At 34.7% G+C, this 21,778-nt stretch overlaps 1 long non-coding RNA gene across 1 annotated transcript in view; it reads right to left on the bottom strand.

The window, feature by feature from the left end:
* Positions 1-9,020: 9,020 nt before the first annotated feature.
* Positions 9,021-21,778, bottom strand: part of LOC150093992 (uncharacterized) — a 102,028-nt gene continuing 89,270 nt past the window's right edge. The window contains exon 3 of the long non-coding RNA XR_016550291.1: positions 9,021-9,040. This is a non-coding gene — a long non-coding RNA (uncharacterized LOC150093992). The remainder of the gene's footprint in view (positions 9,041-21,778) is intronic.

The following is a 21,778-nucleotide window of genomic DNA, read 5'->3' as shown; positions in this document are numbered from 1 at the left end:
TTGCTTCAGTTGTATTACTCAAAATGCTATTCGCATGCAGGAATCTATTTGGAGTCGATTTCGTTGCTTCGTTTTAATATTTACCATTGTGGAAAATCCCTTTTCACACAAATATGTAGAAACAAAAGGTATCAAATTCTGAATGGCAATAGTAAACAGGTGCGGATATTCCGTGCGGATATGTATCCAAAATTCGATCAAACTTTTCTTCTTGAAAACGGAGATTAGACTTAAATCCTTTATCAATTCCAGTAGTGTGTCATCTTCCGTTGGTGATAAATTTATATTTTCACAGTTATTATATGGATCGACTCGCAGTGTTGCCAGCAGCAAAAGACTTGTGGCGCCTCCACACCAGAAACTACTGCATTAAACTACATAATTCGGATTACTAATACAAAACAATACAAGTTTGAAACAAAGTAAAATAAAGAACAAAAAAATAATTATTTTAAGAGGTTTCAAAAATTTAAACACTAGAAAGTTTCTATAACCCCCCCCCTCCGGGTTAAGGATCACTGCCTTAGACGACATTGAGAACAAAGTGAGGAATGGCAGTGTAGGATCTTTCGTTACTGACATAAAAAACTTGTTTTGTTCGGAGTAATCGAACTAATCCATATGTACTTTGTTACATGCATACGTAATTTATGTCTATATTGTAGACATTTTTAGAAATCTAGACTCGGAAAGAAATTAAAATTTTCTAAGGCAGAAAACGAGGGTAAAATTTCTCCTGAAATCCGCGTGTAAAAGCATTTTTCCAAGCACGTTTCGAAGCCTAGATATCTTTCCCAGGCACGTCTTGTGAAAGCAATCACCCACTGAGACGTAAACACTAACAACAAAGCTTTATAGAGTAACAAGTATTCATTTTAATTAAAGTTAAGTTGTCTGTCACCGATTTCCATCGCCAACAAATTCGAACCTCCTACTAGGAGGTTCTGACATGACGGATTTAATAAAAAGGTCGTAAATCCTGAGTTCTATTACACCCTTTTATTCACTGCGAGTTAAGGAGGATTACGAGCTAGAAGTAACATGCAAATTGTGAGAGATTGCTTTTTAGCGGGCAACGATCGCTCGCTAAAGGTCTTTTCGGATAACAATTTAATGTCGACGAGTTCTACTTTAGCATAGGCTATTAACAGCTAACTGATGCCTTTTAAAAATAACTAATTAATTTGTTTTAAGCTAAACTGAAGAACAAAATTTCATCTATGCTTACTACATAATACGTCTATACAGATTTCGGTGCTGGAAAGATCCATCTCCAATATCTCAAAGTTATGTTGAGTTGGGTTATTTGGAGTTCGTGGTCTTATAGTTTTAGTTGCTTGCGCAAATAAGACTATGAGACTAGTGTAGTGAATCTGATAGCTGATTCCCTCTGTTATGAGATCAAAAAATCGAGTTGCGAGAGGAAAAAAAAACAATCACCTTTCTGTGAGACCATGTGACTCATCATCAATTGAGAAGATCTTGTAAAGGTTCTCGCCCTACACGTAATTAGACTCCATTTCTTACAGACCAAAGGACATCTTATTAATTCAGAGATCTGATTGAAGAAAAGAAAGTGCACCTGTAGATTAACAAAAACGCACATTACGTTTTGTAATTTTCTGCGTAAAATGGAGTGAGTGCTTCATTTGCTTTTCAACCAGTCATTTGAAGATATTTTATCATTCATTTTTTTTAATTTCCGAATTGCTTATTAACTGGAGTTGGTCATAAACAATAAATAAATAAAACATTTTAGAATCTGTCATTTCTTGCTATGATTACAGGTCTCAAACCTGCGAAGTAAATGAACATACTGTATGTAATGCTTGTGACTTCATTCACAAGGGTCGAAGATTTTACAGAAGACGAGCATCCGGGTGATCTCACACGTGTTCAGTCAAATTGAAATCAGAGTAGTGAGTTGTCCAAGAGGAACGAGTAAGGTTTATAGAAAGTTCCCCAAGTCACTTTAGCAGTATTAATGCGTTTTGAACTTCAATATTATTGCTGGTTCATCATACACAGGAGAAAAAAAATTAATATTAACCAAGTGCGTTAAATGGTAACAGTATTCTTATCACTGTTTGTTTTATTGTTATTTTGACTTCCGTTTAAATTAGCTGCAGCTATAAAAACCATCGGTTTTATATCTGAAGCTTTTATTATTTTTTCTTTTCGACCATGATTACATCGAGAAAAAACCCTTGTATTCCTTGAATCCAGATGGGATTTCGAGTAACAACTGGTGCAACTACTCGAAAGTCTTGACTGCCCTGCACTTTTGTTTTGGATTTCTGAGAAATAGTTTCCATCTTGGAGAACCGTTCTAAAAATATACAAGTTTCAAAATGATTACAAAACACAGCTTCGGGTTCTCCCAAAAATTGTATAAATTTTTCGGTTTAAGAATCAATATTTTCTCTCTGTTGTGAACAGTCTATTTGGTTCTCTTACCTAACGAGGAGTAAAGATCCCTTCTTTATCTTTCAGAACATCTTCGAGTAGCTGGAGGAACAAGACTCCATAGGATGCCAAAGTGTTCCACAGGGAAGCTGACTGATGTAGACTGGACTCAGTGTATCCCTATTGTGAACGCGTTCCGCCCAACTCGTAAGTAAATCAGATTGTGATCGGTTATTGAGGATAACAAAGTGGTAAAGCTGTCTTCATTTCACAAGAATGATTTGCCAAACAATCTGCGTTCTCGTAGCATGGCTTATTATTATACAATTACTAGACAGATAACCTGGGAGCATGAAGAAACATATCTAGTGGGCCTTCGATTAAGTCCGACTATAAAGCAGTTAGTGCTTTTTTTTCCGACATCTCCACTCTGTCAGTCCAGTGTTGACACCTAGTTGGATGGATCTATTGAGTCATTCTGCTGTTGCTATATTTTAACCTAACATCAGTGTGGAATTCGTTAGGTCAGATGATATTTTGCCCTTTTTAAATGTTCAATGTTGAATTTCTGAGCCAAACTGTACCTATATCTACTATATCAGTAGCCCACCTATGAGAGAATCTTACGTATTGTGTATTCCAATATGTGGTTTTGTATACCCACTGCTGTATTGCTCTGCGATTTGAACGATCTCTTAAATTGCACGATTTTTGCAATCCTCTGTCGGCCATTCACATTAACCAAATGTTTCCTGCCACACGTACGAGTACAAAACGAAGTCGTTGACAGATTGTTAGGCCATTGTACGTACCGTTCAGAACTATCATGATCGAAAGCACCTCCCAGACCCTCATACACGCGCAAATGACATCTTCGTATCTTTATATAGTCTAGAATAGACACGATAATGATTATGATGGGACCGTCGAAAAACGAAAATTAGCGTTGTATAATTTAAGATCAAATCCTTCCATGAAAGAATCTCCATAGCGCAATGGATAATCACCATCCCCTTTGTTTGGAAGACCTGGGTTCGAATCCCTTCTAGAATGCCCAGAACCTTTATAATGCCTTTTCAAAGAAAGCTGAGTTAAATGGTCTCATACGAAGGTGGCATGGTTCTTTCTCCCGGAAAATGGCATTTTTTATCTTGCAAGATAGACCAACTCAACATTTAACAGACATAATACACTATCCTCATAGTCTTAATAAAGCAGTTAAGATAAATCCAAACAACAACAAGAACAATAAAAATCTCTACAAAACAATGAAATTATTTTCTTCGTTTTCTCAGAAACTCCTAGAATTTATCCTTACCAGAAGCACATTCCACTTCTATAAATGAACGTCTGAAAACTGTGTACATCACCTTAAAGGTAAAAGAGGACAATTTAAAGAGAATTCACCCGATAGGAATGTTCCCTCCAGAGGCGAGGCGATAGAACTGGTTATTACTTCAAGATACATATCAAGTGGTCAGTGCCTTTAGGTTGCATAATAAACTAGTGTAATAGTTATGCTAAACTGCAAAACCAATTTTAAAAAGTAGTTTAATGAAAGATTGACGAGACATTAACAAATAATTATCCATTTTCAAGGCATTAGGACTGGTACAGACAGTAAACAAAATAATCAACTTTATTTTATGGAGATGTAGAACTCCATTTTCGTTTGTTGAATAATTGTTTATAACCCAGTGCTGCGTCCACAATGTACAGCATGTTGCAATGCCCTGAACTAACGATCGCTGATTTCATAACAGTTTGCTCTCTTGACCCTTCATCAACCTGAACCAGTAAGAAGACATTACACCCTTCGTTGGTGGAATGCGTTATCAACGAAGAATGACGTGAATCGATATTTTGTTGTCACTGGAATGTATTTAGAATTCACAGCACGCGATGGATGATGAAGAGTGGGTCATGGTCAGCATGATAGTGAAAAACATCTTTACACTGTAGGGACACTGGTTAAGAAATGAGCGTTATATATATGTCGCTTACTTTATGTCTTATACGATTGGCAATATATACGGAATGATAGGGTTTACTGTTCGTACAACCAGCAAAATAATTGGAGCCATGTATACTTGGTCTCATTATTAGCCCTAATCTGTACTTCATACCGAAGTCAGCTGTTATGAAATTATATTTAAATGGTGTAACAGTCTTAAGAATCTGATTCGTAGCTAGAGCAGGGATGATATCTGTAGCTTTCTAAGAAATATTTGAAAGTTTCAGAATAGTACATTTTGAACTGTATAAATTTGCTGGAAAAAATTTCATCAAAGATTATTAAAATTTTTAAATAAAATATATACAAATGGACAAATACCGATAGAATAGAATACAAGTATAGTAATACTTACATTTAAAAAAGGAGATAAAACAAAACCTGCTAACTACAGAGGTATTAATTTATTCAATACATGCTACAAAATATACAATAGAATACTTAATGGAAAACTAAAAATATACAGCGAAAAAATATTATTAGAATGTCAAAATGGATTTAGAAAAGGACGCTCTACAATTGATGCAACTTTTTGTTTAAAACTATTTACAGAAAAAAAAGGAAAAAAAAATATAATTTAATTTAGAAACTCATCTTTTGTTTATAGATTACGAAAAAGCATTTGACAAAGTCAAAAGATATATACTGTTTGATATTATTACAAAGAATAAATATGCCTAATATTTTACTACATGCAATATTGAATATATATAAAGATAATGAAATAAAAATAAATGAAAAGTTATCTGAGAAACAATCTATAAACCAAAGAGTAAGACATGGATGTCCTCTGTCTCCAACACTTTTCAATATTTACATTAATGAAATATTAATAAAGTGGAACACCTTAAACAATCAAGGTACAGAAATTTTCCGGAATAACAAAATAAATACGCTTTTATTTGCAGATGATCAGGTAATAATATCAGATTAAGAAGACAATATACAAAGAGCAATAAATAATTTAAACGTTATAGTAGAATTACGTTATAGTAGAAACGTTAATTTATGGAATGAAAATTTCCATAGATAAAACTAAAAATGACATTTTGTGGACAAACTCCAGTTAGAAGCAAAATAGTTATTAATGATAAAATAATAGAACAGATAAATACTTTCAGTTATCTTGGATGTGAAATATCATATGAAGGAGAAAAAGACAAAATTAAAGACTTCAAAATTTTTACAGATTATAGGCCCGATAAATAGAACACTCAACCCAAATATAGTACAAAAAGAAACACGCTTGAAAATATACAATACTTTACCATTGCCGACATTTTATGGCAGCGAAATTTGCACAATAAACAAACAAGATAAAGAATGAAAACAAGTGAAATGAGATTTATGAGAAGAACTGCAAAATATACATTATTAGATAAAAAAAAGGAACGAAGACATTTTAAAAGAACTAAACACAAAATCAATAGAAGAAAAACTAAACAATTATAAACAAAAATGGATTGAACATGTAAACCGAATGACTAAATTTAACACCCGTGAACCACAGTAGTAGGTTTTTTATTACGTAAATATTTCGTCCTAGGTATCTCAGAACATCAGTACAGTAAGGCAATATTAGGAATGACAAAGGAAAGGGCTCGTACGTACAAAGGAATCCAAATTGCGTGCAGTGGCGCGCTGCGGCCTGAACATAAATTAAATTAAATCGAACTAAATTACTTAAATTAAATTAAAATTAATTACAGTTAAGTTATTATTGTACACAATTTTGTATGACAATTTCCCATACTTTAGGGATGGCAAGAACATCATTGCGGTTTAGATTTGGTCTGTGGAGTAGGGCTTCGGCACTTTCTTTATATAAACGTTCATATTTATATGAAGATCTGTGTAATGATAAAATAATAGAAGTTTCGTCTTTTTCCAATGGATCTTGTGGTCTACTCCACAGACCAAATCTAAACCGCAATGATGTTCTTCAATATTTTCAATATATTCAATATATATATTGAATATATTGAACTTGTGTTAAATTTAGTCATGAATTCTCCACAGGTTTCTCTATATAATCATGTAAACCGAATGGTCAACACCCGACATCCTAAACAAATATAAGCCAATTGGAAAGAGAAAACAGGGTAGACCTAAAAAAAAAAAGGATATTGGATGGATAATGAGACCGGAACCGACCAATATGGTCTATATCCGTAATTAACGTATGATGATGATGATGATGATGATGATTATGATACATTTTGAACATTGTGGTAATGGGTAGTTCACAGTTAGGTAAGCAGAAACTCTGGTTCTAATGAATAAAAGGTTTTCCATGATCTTTCAGACCTGATACGCACTGATGGCACACCAAGTTATGAAAAATCATCTATAATCTAAAATACAATAAAAACAAAAGTTTTTCTTGCGGGTTCCTCAATAGGTAAATCGGACTATTATTTGATCTATCCACAAATAAATTTTTGAAATAAACCGCTGAAACTACGATCACCATGTGTATAGAAAAATAAAGACTGTAGGACTAGATTTGAACAATAAATTTTTACCCTCTTATTTTCTTTTCATCCTCAGTGGATTATAATATGCATGAATTACACAAATTTTGTTTATTTCTTGAACACGAGATGGAGCAATAAGCAAGTGTGAATATAATCGTCAGTTACTATTCGATGTAGTAATATTAATATTATTAAATAATGGTATATAGTAATTGTAAAATAGATTCGAAATGATCCAGGTTTATGACAGAAAAAAAAGGTGATTTTTAGAGAATTTCAAGGGAATTAACAATCAAAAGTAGACTAAAAAATCGTTTTGGGTGTGGGTGTGTGGGTGTGATTTTTTTTGGTTTTTCCTCAGAAATATATGGCGCAGTATGACCTTTGCTGTTATTGTGCTAATAAACTATAAAACAACCTCAGAAATATAAAACCAGTTTCCAACACATTTGTTCTTGTTGTTATGATATGCCAGCTCACTTGAGTGAGTGAATGGCATTTTTTGCTCTCCAACCATTAAGTCAGCTTAGAACTTTATTAACGATATGGATGTTCATGTGATCTTTCATCCAGTGTGAGACCACAACCATCCTGATTTTTTTATGTAAACCTTTAGTACCGTAATATGCGAGTGTACTAAGGACTTTTCCCTATTCTTTTATTATTTATCTTCATTGTCCAGAAACCATGCTCTAGAGGCTCAAACATGGAACTTTTTTCAAGCGATGCTAAGCCTCAAAATTAGCGGTCTCATAACGTGCATGAAATTAATCTCCCCACAAACATCTATGCCCATTGCAGGATCGAACCCACAACTTATTGGTAAGACAACGGATACGCTAACCACTTTTTTACTGGAGCCTGAAATAACTTAAGTTTCGTATTGGACTCTAGAGCCAGGTTGCTCAACCATACAAGTTACAAATATAAAAATAGAATAAATAGTTAATAAATTATTAAATACTTAATAATAAATAAACTTTTTAGAATTGTACAATTCTAAAAACCACAAATTTTTTCTCTGTCGTTGTCAGCAAATTTTACATACAGATTCAGGTTCAAAATTGAAAAGAAAAATCAAGAGAAAGAGAGGTCATGTGCAGGTCACACGTTCCCGGCCTTATGTAAAATACCGCATAATTTCATCATCAATATAGGTCATTTTTGTACGAACATTTACTATTCTAAGAATTTAAGTAGGAAAAGGTTTACGTCAGCTAACCTAACTTTTACATACAATCCCCCATCGATATTCCGGTCACGTGTACACACTAACAATGTTTTTTCCTCCGCTGTTGCTAGGTGGTGATACTAAGTGGGCTGATCAACAAGGAAAGTAATAAGCACCTTCTCCAACTGACTCATGAGGTAGATTATAGCTACACACGTTCACAATAGCTGAAGGGATAAAAGAGGGAAAAGAAAAAAAAAAAAAGCACATGTGCCTGGCAGAGCCACTACAGCAACATCGAACAGGTGGCCCATCATGACGGGAACCGCTGTCAAAACAGACGACCGAAAGGTCACGGAAGAGAAGTCGTTAATTTTAAAGCATGCATGCATATCGGCGTATTTCCCTTTTTAGTAGCGGAGCGAACTAATCTATTGGTTTGACTGTCGGCAACTCAAACGTATAATAAAGTCGTCCCAAAGTAAATGGACTTCAAATAAGTCATAAAATCATGTTGTCTGTTTATTTATACGTCGACAATTTTCACGTGTTAGTATAAAGTAACTATTAATATGTTATTAGTTTAATTATTTTATAAATTGATTAATAACTTGCGATTCTTGATAGAGAGATTTTGTGGTATGTATTAAATGACACTGCATATCGAACATTTTAAAACATATTCTCGTTTTAAATTGAAACTAGCAGTAATCTCGAAGACTTTAAAAATGAAAAGATACAGTGAGATTAAATATTGCATTTTTATTGTAAGATTTTGCATCTCAAAAATTTTTTATATTAGTAATATAAATAAATTAATAATGAATAAATTTATAAAAAAATATAAATATAAATAAGTTTGTAATAAATATAAATATATATAATCAGTAATAATAGTAATAATAATAATATCAATGAGATTAGTATTTCCTACCTTTTTTCTCTGCACATATGTAATATTAATATAGCTGCCTGTAAATGAAGCATACAATCAGATTAGATTCATGAGTCACATAGGTATATCAGACTGTGTTAATTTATTCATGATTAATATTCTGGCATTTATTGTTTATATTATTATTGAAGGGTTAAGTTGTTAATTGAGTTAAGAGGGGAGTAGAGTCAGATTTTATCTTCATACTGTTTCATTGCTTGATATTCAGCATTCTCGATCTGTTATGCTAATATCGACAATGGGTGATTTGTCTTGGAACATCTTGGAACGAATGCTCCCAATTACTCTTCGCGCTAAAGAACAGTGATGGGCAATAGAAACTGTTCAGAAGTAGGAAGATGCATTTTTTAAAGGCTAAAAATACCAATGAAGAGGCTCTTTATTCAGCCGGTGATGTTGCATACCTTAATTCTAAATACAAAAAAAAAAAATGATTGGATTGGATGATATCAATGTACCATATAACTTTGGCCTTAAAGAGGGAAAAAAATCGGAGAGCAGTACTGGGAGGTATTACAGAATCGGTATCTACTGATCAGATCATCTTTACAAAGTCAAGAACTGAATCCCATAAAAGTCAGCATGTTTAGATCTGATACGCGTCTCATGCAGCTACTGCTCATGGAGATCAGTAAGCAATTGAGGGAAATTTAAAACTGTTTTCGACCTTGTGGTTAAACCTGAACCCCTTCTTAGGAAAGCATCGTCAGGGCAATGTCACCGCTGCTAAAAATTTCTCCATGCTCCAGAGCTTCTGCAAAACAGAGTTCCGTTGTTTTAAATGCAACAATCATCCGACTTCTACCTGAAAACAAAACCAAGAACGATACCTGCCAGATGTGCCAACCCCATTCCTACGAACTATAAGGATTGCAAGCAACATCCAACTAACCAGAAGGATAGCGCTGAAAGTGCTCTGAGCTGATTCAGTTAAAGACAACGCTTTAACTGAAATCGCAAACTCCGCAGTAGCAACCAAAGCTACAGTAGAGAACGAATCATATGCAGAATGTCGTTTTAAATGAAATGCTGATAGATTCAGCAATGCTACCTCTCTCAGGAATCTCCAAATATATTTGTGAAGCATACCGAATTTAACATCTCCCTGCTCAATAATAACCAAAGCTATCACAACTGCTAACTCCATGCAGATCGCATACTAGAATGCAGGGGGTGGGGCTCTCAACAGAATCCACGAACTGTAAGAATTTCCCAACCACTTATTTATCGACATACTCCTGATCACTGACTCTCATCCCTCTGACAACCCAAAGTTCAGGAATTACGCCTTATTTACGATAGATTTGATGGCAGAAGATGAGTAATGTTATGTATATTAAGCGAGACATGAATGAACTTTTGTGCCCTCCTACCAGAAACATAGTGATTACTGGAATGCAGACATTCTTAAAATCTATTCGGTTTATAATTGACCAAATAAAAGCGACCTGTAACATCGTATCTTGCTCTGTCACTGCATCACTAGCGACGAGTAACTGAGCAAGATACGATGTTACAGGTCGCTTTTATTTGGTCAATTATAAACCGAATAGATTTTAAGAATGTCTGCATTTGGTAATATAGATTTCCACTCCAGTAATCACTAGTAGCCAGCGATTTGAATGCTAATCATTCAGCCTGGATTAACAAATGTACGAGCAGTAACGTTAGAATGCTAAACGATTTTTCTGTCATTAGGAACACTGTGATCACAGGTCCACATGAATCTACGAAACTGTGGAAAATGACTGAATACCCAGAAGTCCTCGATCTACTAACATTCCGAAATATTGTGCATCGGTATCATTTGCAGGTGGTAGACGACCTTAGTGCAAACCACAACCCTGTATTATTCAATTTGGTCTCAGTCCGTGGAGACACTCTGATTGTTCATCTGCTATCAACTAGGGAAGCGCTCTACTGCCCTCCTCAATATCATTGGTCCCTTAACCGTCGACAGACTCGAAGATGGGAATAAGGGAAAAATGAAGTGGAAGTAATGAACTTGTGAAAAACAAATAATGTTAACTCTGGCGTCAGTTATTTCTACAACTGGGCCAACTAACTCCAATCAATTTGCAGAGGAAATAACATGAAAACAACAAAGGTAGATGTTGCTACCACAGAAACGCTTTCTGCTTCCTCCAGGATCATCTGACACTTAACAAGGTCACAAACTTAGTTAATTATACTCTCAAAGATTACCATAGCCAACAAATAGAAAGACCCTCTCAATCTTTGTAACTAGAAGATTTATTATAATTGCTATGGAAACGGTTCAGATTTCTGCACATGGACCGACGTCGCCTCTTACCAATTCATGGTGAGCGCCCCGCTCACCACTCAAGCCATTATACAGTGCATCAAGAGAGAAGCGCTGAACACATTGTCGTTGAACTGGAAACAACACACCGGTGCCACGTTTCTTGATGTAGCTCAAGGGTTTCATCAAACGGTCTTCTTTACAAGCTTATCGCAGCTGACTTCCCAATAAATCCAATTCAGATATTTTAGCTCTTGATGATCATGGAATGCGAATTCCAAATAGTTGGGAACATATCTTGATATAGTCTTAGTTTCGCGATCCACGTGAATTCTGTATGCTGTAAAGCAAGCAAGAAAGGCTATTGGCCAACCATATCCCCAACTCCATCGTCGCAGTTGTATGGGCCAAGAAAATAAACTATTTCTTTACAAATCTCTAATCAGACCAATCCTAACTTAAGGTCCTACAGCTCAGCGTTACACGGTATTCTCCAAAATAATAATAATAATAAAAAACTTGAGATCCTGAAGAACAAATGTCTGACCATGTAGTTCGAATGCCTGTGGTTGATCCGAACAATTCATCACGACCAAGATTGCAGACATCTGCACGTTTTTGCGTGTAGTTGTCCAGTTCTGTAAACGCTTCTATTCGCACTACTTCTAACTTCGTTAGGCAGCAGACTACCGTGAACATCACTTGTTGAAATACAAGAGTCCTCGGGCAGTACAATCAGATCAATGCCAATCTCAGTGCTGTATCCTCCCAATAAGCGTCAGGCGGTGCGCAACAAACATGCTTACATAATCCTGTCTTGTCAACTGATAAAGGGATTAAAAGCCACGCGCTTAGTTCCACCTCGCCATCGAAGTCATTAGCCTATTGACTATAAACTAGAAACTAGCGATGGACTTAAATATGAATTGTAATAGTGAATGAGCAAGTGTGTAACGTAATATATAAAATTGTTTATTTAAATAATAACAAACTGCCTGAGAAAATACTACATATTCTACACATGTAGGATATCGTCAATATCGTATACGTGCTTGCTGTTCATTGAGAAACACAAGACAGTTACGAACGAAAAATTAACGAATGGCATTATAATATCGTAGTTAACCTTAAACTTTGATGTAATAAATATTAAATAGCTCAGAAGCCAAGTATTATACAAATAGGAAGTTAGCTCAAATCCAGTTTAACATTAGTATAGTCTTTTCCCTTGCACGTGAAGCTCCCTAATGTGGTCTTCACGATGTTGTGAGTCTGAAATTAATTAAATATATGAAACTTATCACACCGCTGCCCCTCTGAAAATGGCCTAAAGGATCGCCTTCATAGACCGCGGGTGGGTAACCTCATATCATTTCATAATCTGGATTCAAAGTAATTATTTTGGTTTACGTTATTTAACTATGTTGTTGTGACGAATGACATTTTGAAAAGCTCCATCACGTTATATTATAACTTTGTTCATGTTGCTGTTCATTGTTCGAGTTGTGCATGTGTGTGCTTATGAATATGGTTATATCCTGGAAATAAGTAATGTTTTATTATTAATAATAATAATTCCTATAATGAAACACGATCTTGTTGTGGTTATCGTTGTCGAGGACTTGTGTGCTCGAAGGATGCTAAGGACAATGCTGAAGGTAGCGTAGCTACTAGCACGCAAGCAAGACTAAATGTGGCTCAATCCCATCACAAGATAGAGAAAATAGTGAACACACCAAACCAATCATCCGTACGGGTTTGGTCATCGCTATGATCATCAAAAGACCGCTTTGCTCTTCAAACAATAAAAATGAAAAACAAAAAGTGGACTTTGCTAGAAAATAAAATGGATGTCCACACTCATTAAGAATCGAATCCTGTATCGAGAGGCATACCAAAAAGTAAATACATGTAATTTGGAAACAGAAATTCTCTGATACCACAATAACAGAACAACAGCTAATAGACCAACAGAGATTTATTCTACGAAACAAAGTGTTCAGTTATGTTAGATTTGAAGAAATACAAACGCAGATTGCCACTGAAGTTCACCAAGAACTTGAAACATCTAAAAAGCCAACAGAAGAACCAACTGATGTATATGTTGTGAATACAGATAATCCAAAAAGCTTACCAACAAGAACTCTTAAAATGTTAGATAACCAGAAGTGAGAAGTACGAAATGTGGAGTCAAAGAAAGACAGTGATTACGGACATTGAAAAAAAGCCAAGACAATAGTTATTCAAAATATTAAACATCACGAACTTGGCAATACAAATATTTCCTCCACAAACAGTTGAGGACACAAATCAGCTGATGATTGTTTACATCTGCTCAACACAAGCTTCAAGTAAATGTAAAAAAAAAAAAAATACAAATATTTTTAAACAAGGAAGTCTTAAGAAGGAAAAACTCAAGAGCTGACGAGTAAAGTGATGCAACCTTGGAACAAAATCAAATGCCGAAGAATTAAAAGAATTTTTAAAACAGCAAGAACAAAAAATCACTCACCTTGAAAGTAGAACAAGTCAATGCAAAAAAATGTTCAGTTCAAGAATTCTTTAAATTTTACGAAATACTGATGGGACGGTCTTAGACAATAATGAACGCCAGACTCCTGAAAAAAAAAAAACTTGTGGGATAATCTAAAAGAACATAATAAACATGGCGACTAGACAAAATATATTCAAAAACTGGTTGAAAAAAATTCATCAGATGGAAGAGGTCATCACAACAACAACAACAATAGAAATAAAGTGCTCCAGGAAAAGATGACTTGCATGACTTTTGACTCAAATATACCTCATCAGCACTCACGCTCTACTAGATCAACAGTTTAGCAACTTATTGCAAGCAGGCTCGATTGAACAGTGGATGACCACCAAAAGGACATTTTTGATTTTGAAAGACAAAGAAAAAGAGATGTTCGAAGTAATTATCACCTGGTAACTGGCCTGCCAGCAACATTTAAGTTATTCACTCTTCACGTTCGATTAGTCAGCATTGATTGAATGCAGCATTACAAGATTGATTGTGGTATTGATTGATTACAAGAAGACATATGACTCCTTGTTGGGTACTTAGACAAGAAAAAGTCTAGAATTTTTGGAGTAAGTAAAAACACGATATTATTAGTAGCATTTATGACTACAGAAAACTTCAATTGAGTCAATGGAGACAATCTAGGTGAAAGGTATTTTGAGATAAATGTATCATAATCATTTATTTTCACCTCTGTTGTTCATCCTATAACTGATTCCACAAACATTAATTCTGAAGAAAACGAGCTGTAGATATGAAACATTAAAGTGTCCAAAATATTATCCTTTTATTATATTGCTCAATAATGCTTGTACAGTTCGAATCTACACTGAAGACATATGAATGGAATTTGAGTGATAAACGTGTAACACTATCTACAGTTCCAGGGGAAAAGATCAGATAGCAAAGGAATCAAATTTGCTGAAAAAAAGTTAGATAAAAGCTTGTCCCAAGACGTATCTTTCAAGTATCTTAGTAACATGCGGATTATATTCCTCATAGAAATCAAAACAGAAAAGAGGAGCTGTATATTTAGAAAAAGTTTAAAAAATGTTTTAAAGCGAAAGCTCAATGCAGAAACTGTAACAGCAATCAATACTTAGCCAACCATAATCAGATACACACCAGGAACAATCGACTAGATAGAAGTCAATTTAGATGCACCTGATTGTAAAACACGGAAATTAATTGCAATAAACCATGTACCGTATACATGCAGTGATGTAAATCGATGGTACTTATCCAGAAAAATTGGAGAACGTGGCATTTTACATGTCAAGCAAAGACTGGAAGCAGAAAAGAGAACTTTGAATGATTACAGTTTGAATGATTACAAAAGATGCGACGTGAAGCTCAGAAAATAGATCAGTGAATATGGCCATCAGAAAAAAGATCCGAAAGTTGGAAAAATAAATCACTTCGTGGTCAATATTTGAATGAAGTTGAAGGGAAAGTTGTCAGTCGCTTGACTTCAACAAAGCACCATCAAGAAAGAGAAGAGATACGGGATAAGTTCTTGCAGCAAGATTGTTGCTCCAAGAACTAATTAGAGTCTAATTAAACTCTAAAGAAAAACATGGTGGGATTGCAAACTGTATACATTGGAACCTTTAGGTAAATACAGTGCCGGATTACTAAACAGGCAGAGTAGGCACCGACCTAAGGGCACCAAGCCATTTAGGGGCCCCGCGACAATAAAGTTCATTCTCTATTTGGGTTCCTCGTTGAGTTCCCATCGAAGACAGACGCCGAAATTAAAAAAGCTGCCCAAAGATTTAGAGAGAATTATCCTGAGGACATCGAGTTGGAGTTTGCAGATGAAATGGCTCATTTCAAGTATTTCATATCACAGTTAGAAGATTTCAAAACGGATTAAACAGTGCCAGCATCGCGATCGTACAAACTCTTTTTTGAATATATGGTACAATCAATATGTTAAGAATTTATAGGTGTTTCATGATCATGAACGCTATTGGTGAACGAACATTTTCGAAGTTAAAACTGCTGAAAAATAGTCATCGATCTTCAATGACACAGTCTTGTAAAAGGTAGACTTCCAAGATATCTTGAAAGATTTCACCACAAAAAAATTGAAGAAAGTGAATGTTTAACGTTTTGTTTGTTTATTAAAATTAAAAATCCCTTACTTTTTGTTTAATAATATTGTGTAATATTGTTTATTAATATTTAATAATTATTGTTCAATAACATTAATAATTGTTAATGTTTGTTTTGTGTAATAAAACTGATTTTTTAAAACTGTTGGTTGGTAAAATTAAAAACGTATTAGGAGATAATTTGCGAGCCCCCCACCCCCATCCCCCCGAGATTTCGACTGCCTAGGGGCTTCCACAGGGTTTAATTTAAGTAAATATGGTTCTGTAACAAATATGAATGTGTTCCCAATGGGATTTTGCAATTTCGGAACCTCCCCTCCCCTCTGTAAACATACAGTGATAATGCAAATGAAAATGAAAATGCGAAGATCTTTTGAGACTAAAATTCAAACAGAACAGAAAATAACAAGACGTGCATAAAAAAAATTGATCACGTAGAAAGAGAGAGATCTGTTGATTGAAATGCAACGAATTTCACGCCATCTCAACTCCAGAAATGAATACTCTTAGTGATATTTCGTCTCTTCTTGATTCCCTGGCCTTTGGATAAGTGGATAAGATCCAATATGGATATTTTGTTATCCATGCGTTTTTCGTACTTTTTGACCATTAAATCTATTAATTGAATGAATAAATAATGGTAAGAAAGCTATGTTAATCAATTTTTACGAAAGAAATCCATAAAAATCGAATAACCAGTCATCAGAAATTTACTACAGATTTTAAAGTACAAATTAGGCTTAACCTTTTGGAAATATTGTTATAGAAAAAGAAGTGATAAATTTTTCGGTGGTTAATGCTAAAAGTTACAATATAATTTAAACATTGTCTGTAATTACTTAGTGATAATTAATCAAATGAAATAACATATTTGCTGAAATTTAATACGGAATATGTTAGTTTAATTTTCACGTATAAAGGAATCTGAAGCAACGTTTTAACTTTTATTTTTAATACGAATTGTGAAGAAAAGTAATAAACCTTGTTCTTGGTCATTATTCTATGGCTTTATTTTAAATCGATTACCGATGACTCATCAATGATTGAGTTATTTAGACTATAAAAAAGTTGGAAAACTGGATAGCACACACTTTCTCGTTTTTATTTAATTAATAAAAGTGATTTATAATTTTTCTTTAATTTTCATTAGTCTACAAGTCTGTTGCTCGCTAGTGTTCATTAATACCGGCTGATTGAACGTTGAACGATTTGTTTAATTTTTTTTTTCAATTCCTAAATTATCTGCTTACATTCTTATTTGAGTAGAAAAACTTATATATAGGTTGAGTGGTTGATTCATTTAATATTGTTCTTATTGTTTTGTCCACAGCATTTTCTTTAGTAATAAAAGTAGGAAAATATTTCATAGGCTGCTACATATCTCATAGATGAGGCTGTATTTTTTCTGGAAGCTTTTTTTTTAAAAAAATAATAAAATAATTACAAAAAACAAATCTGAAACTCAAAGTAACAAAAAATAATAAATTTTTATGGCGATAGATCTTCTGCTGTATTCTAACCAAATTATTATTATTATTATTATTATTATTATTATTATTATTATTATTAAGAGAGACCATCAGGGAGTCAGAGATCTCATCGAGGGAGGCCACATACTACACACACCAGATATCATACTTATTCTTGAATTGCACTCACAACATCTAATGGCAATCCATTCCAATCACGCACGACCCTCTGAGAGAAAAATCTACCTCACACCCTTCTTGGCTGCCTTCATTCTCAGCTTCCAAGAATGCCCTCTCGTCCTTTCCCCACCCTCCATAAATTGAAAAATTCCATCAATTGAAATCCTGTATGATCCTTTCAGAAGTTTGTAAGTCTCAATCATATCACCCCTCTTTCTCCTGTTTGCTAGTGTCTGCAGTCTACAAATTCTCAGTCTGTCTTTATAATCAGTATTCCACAATCCTGATATCATTTTTAACACTCTCCTTTGTACTCTCTCCAATATATCAGAATTACAACGGAAACCAAGAGACTAGACCTGCGCACAATAGTCCAAGTGAAGTCTTATCAAGGCCTTGTAAAGAGGCAAAATGACATCCTTATCTTTACATGCGAGTTCGTTTCAGCATTGCAATTATCTTTTGAGTCGTATTTGCAATCTTTGCCACATGACCCCTGAACTTCAACTTCCTATCTATTAATACGCCAAGATTCCTAGCCTCATCAGTTTCTTCTAGCCTAATCCCACCAATATAATAAGACATTGGATATCTAATCACGCCGAAGTGAATGAATTTACATTTACTAACATTGAACTGACATCCATTTTCCCATGCCCACAATTTAAGCCTATTCAAATCATTCTACAAGTACTGCATATCAGTAGAATTCCTGATTACCCTACCTATCGTTGCAGAGAAAAGAAGAAAAATAGCAGAAAAATTAAACTTCTCTGAAGCTTCATTTTTCTTCTTTCCTCTCCTATTTGAATAGCTTCTTCTGACAAACGTTTACCATCTTTATTTCTTTGTTGTTGCTTTACTTAGAGTCTTCTTTGCTGCTTCTATGACTACATATTTTGTTTCTTCCCATAGTTCTTCTAATTCTCTTCCTGTCTTCCCCAAACGTTTTAATTTCTTTCCGACTCCTACTTTAAATGATTCATTTATAGGATTTAAATAAAATCTCTTACTGTCATTTTGTTTCTTCTTATCCGTTATTTCCAATTTAACTTCAGCTATCAATAATTCATGATCTTTCCAGAGATCTGCTGCATCCTCTGCAGCAGGAAGTGTTTTTGCTGCTTGGCTAGCACTCCTCTACCTTCTTCTGGCAACAATATAATCCATGTGATTCCTGTATTCTCCATTAGGTGAAGTTCATGTGTATAATCTTCTATGTTGTTGAAAGCAAATGTTTGCAATAAAGCAACCGTTCTCAACACAAAACTCCAACATCCTTTCTCCTGCTTCATTCCTCAGTCCTAATCCAAATTTTCCACTGATGCCTCGTTCTTCTTTTTCACTCACGTTTGCATGTAATATCAAGAGAAAATCCGTTTTATCAATGTCGCAAGCTGATGAAAAATTCTTCTACCTCATCTTCACTTGAATCTGTAATGGGTGCATACACCTGTATGAGTATAACTAAAATGTATTTTCTGTATTCTCTTGTAGCTATGAATGCTACTCCATTTCTTAGACGTCTTTCATGTCCAGAGTCAGGGGCGCGCCGGCCATATGGGCAGTGTGTGCAACGCACACATTGCCCATATGGCCAGGATAGTAAAGGCGCCAAAGAGGAGGAAATACTTTAAAAAAAACGTTTTTTAATGTAATTTTTTATTAGAGGGGGGATAGGGGCGCCAACTAAAGTTTTGCACACAGGCGCTGAACACTACTGGCGCTCCTCTGTCCAGAGTAATGCATCATGAAATCATCGGTATCGAAGTGACCCATTCCTGTCCATCTCAGTTCACTGATTAATAACATCTTAACTCAAGTTCTTCTCATTTATTTCTTTACCAGGTCTTGATACATGCTTCTTACATTCCATGTTCCTATTTTATGTAGATCAGTAAAGCGGAGGCGTCGTCTTCTGAGATTCTTCATCTTCTTCTTCAACGTTTTGGTTCTGTCCACTACTGGACCAAGATCTCCCCCCTTATGATTTTCCATACCACTCGGTTTTCTGCTTCTCCCATCCATCTCACTCCTGCAATTTGTTCCACTTCATCCCTTCACCTTCTTCTCGGTCTCCCTCTTGGTCTTGCTCCATCCATTGGTCTCCACTCTGTTGTTTTTCTAGTCCATCTCCCGTCACTGCATCTGGCAATATGACCAGCCCATCTCCACTTAGCCTATTTAATGTATTTTACAATATCCATGACACCTGTTTGAGATCTTATCCAGGTATTTGTCTTCCTATCTCTTAATGTTATTTTTACCATACCTCTCTCCATGCGATGTTGTGCTGTTCTCAGTTTTTGTTTTTTGTTTAGGGCTTCTATTAAAGCCCATGTTTCTCCTCCGTATGTTAGGACAGGAAGTATGCACTGGTCGAAAGCTTTCCTTTTTAGACTCATAGGGATGTCACTTCTGAATATGTCTCTCATTTCGCCATAAGCCATCCATCCAAGGTGAATTTCTTCGTTCAATCTCTTTTCTTTGGCAATCCTCAAAGGATAACAATTGGCCCAAATATACATATGAACTAACTTCTGAGATTAACTCTATCTAATTAACTCATTACACGCTGATAATAAAATTAAGTTATTTTAGATGCCTTTTGCGAGCAGTCGTCATTTCCGTTTTTTGCTATAAAATTTTCTCGAGTCTAAAACATGTACTACTAAGATTTATCTTTTGAAATTTTATAATGCAATCAGGATTCGATGTCTTTATTTTGATATGACATAAAAAGCCTAGAAATAATAATACATGGTATTTAATTTCTACTTTATAATGTAATCTTAGCATAATGTAATCTTTATAATGTAATCTTCTCTTGCCTTTCTTATAAATCACTTATAAATTATTTTAATTAAGTGTTGAATTTACCACCATTTGGTCATTTTCTGTTGGTATATGAGAGAAATGCTTAGATGTAGATATCATGAACTTCAATTTTACACGGTTTTCAAAATAAAATTTATTTATTTCTAAAATTAAGGGGATAAAAATCCTTTGTTATTTTCCAGCCAGTATGCGAAACTTTAAGATCGAAAACTACGATCTAAGAGTTTCATGGCTTTTCATCTTAATTTATTTCTATGAAATAATAATGCAATTTATTTTTTAATTCAATTTTGAAAATTATATTTTAATTAATTATATATTTTTTTTAAAAAAATTTAAAACATGTCTTACACTTTTTAATATTCCATATCATATTATTACAATTACCTTATTTCAATAAGCATTTCTTATCAGGTGAATGGTTGAAAGACTGAAAAAGTCCTTTTTAGGACTTCCAGGGTAATTAATGGCAATGCTGTAGCCAACGAAGTTTTAACTGAGGCTCGGCTATTGCCGTTACCCAGCCATGACTAGAGCTTTTTAGCTCAATAACACCCCATCCACACAGATTTTCTTCATTCAGATGACGGGATAAAGAGTCAAGGACTCAGTCCATCGCCCAGTTCTTTTAAGAACATTTCTTATCAGCATTCTATTGAATCAGAATTCTATTGAAATTTCAGATCTCAAAAAAAAAAGTGGTACGCGGTAGCAAGTTTTGAATTAGACAGAAACAGTTTTGGATTTGCGATGTGATTTTAATGAGTGAGAAGTGAAAATTGGATGAACTTAAATGTGATTGCAACAAAGAAAATCCACAAGTGGGATTACGCGAAGGAAATATATATATATTTCTCAGGTAAGCATATTTTAATATTTTTAACCATAAACAGTTTAAGTCCTGACGACTTTGTCCAATCTCTGGATAAGAAGCTGGCGCTCGACCTCCTCAGAAAACTGTTGAAGAAATTTCAGGTAGAGTGGCCAGGGTTTCTAAACCTATATTCAACGACAGAGGACTCCACAGAAGGGGACAACTCAACACCAGGGGAAGAAGGGAAGATTAACCTGATAATCTCTGCTCCCACACCAAAAGACCATACAGAAACCCATGCTCAAAAAAAAAGCGTAAAACAGCGGAGACTCAGGTAAACGAGGGGATAAAAGAAGACGCGCCAACGCTGATTTTCCCGCACCCAACAACGAAAAAGTCCCGCCAATTGTACTATGGGGAAAAGAAAGATGGACGGCCCTCAGTCCCATTATGCAAAACCAACAAATTACCTATTCATGAGCAAAAAACGTACACGACGGAGTTAAAATTCAGCCTGCCACAGTGGCCGACT

The sequence above is a fragment of the Typopeltis vanoorti genome, chromosome 23 (assembly GCF_054136105.1).
Source record: "Typopeltis vanoorti isolate ZY-2024b chromosome 23, IOZ_Tvanoo_1.0, whole genome shotgun sequence".
In the NCBI taxonomy this organism is placed as follows: domain Eukaryota; kingdom Metazoa; phylum Arthropoda; class Arachnida; order Uropygi; family Thelyphonidae; genus Typopeltis; species Typopeltis vanoorti.
The sequence above is the reverse complement of the archived record's forward strand: the minus strand, read 5'-3'. Positions and strand labels throughout refer to the sequence as shown.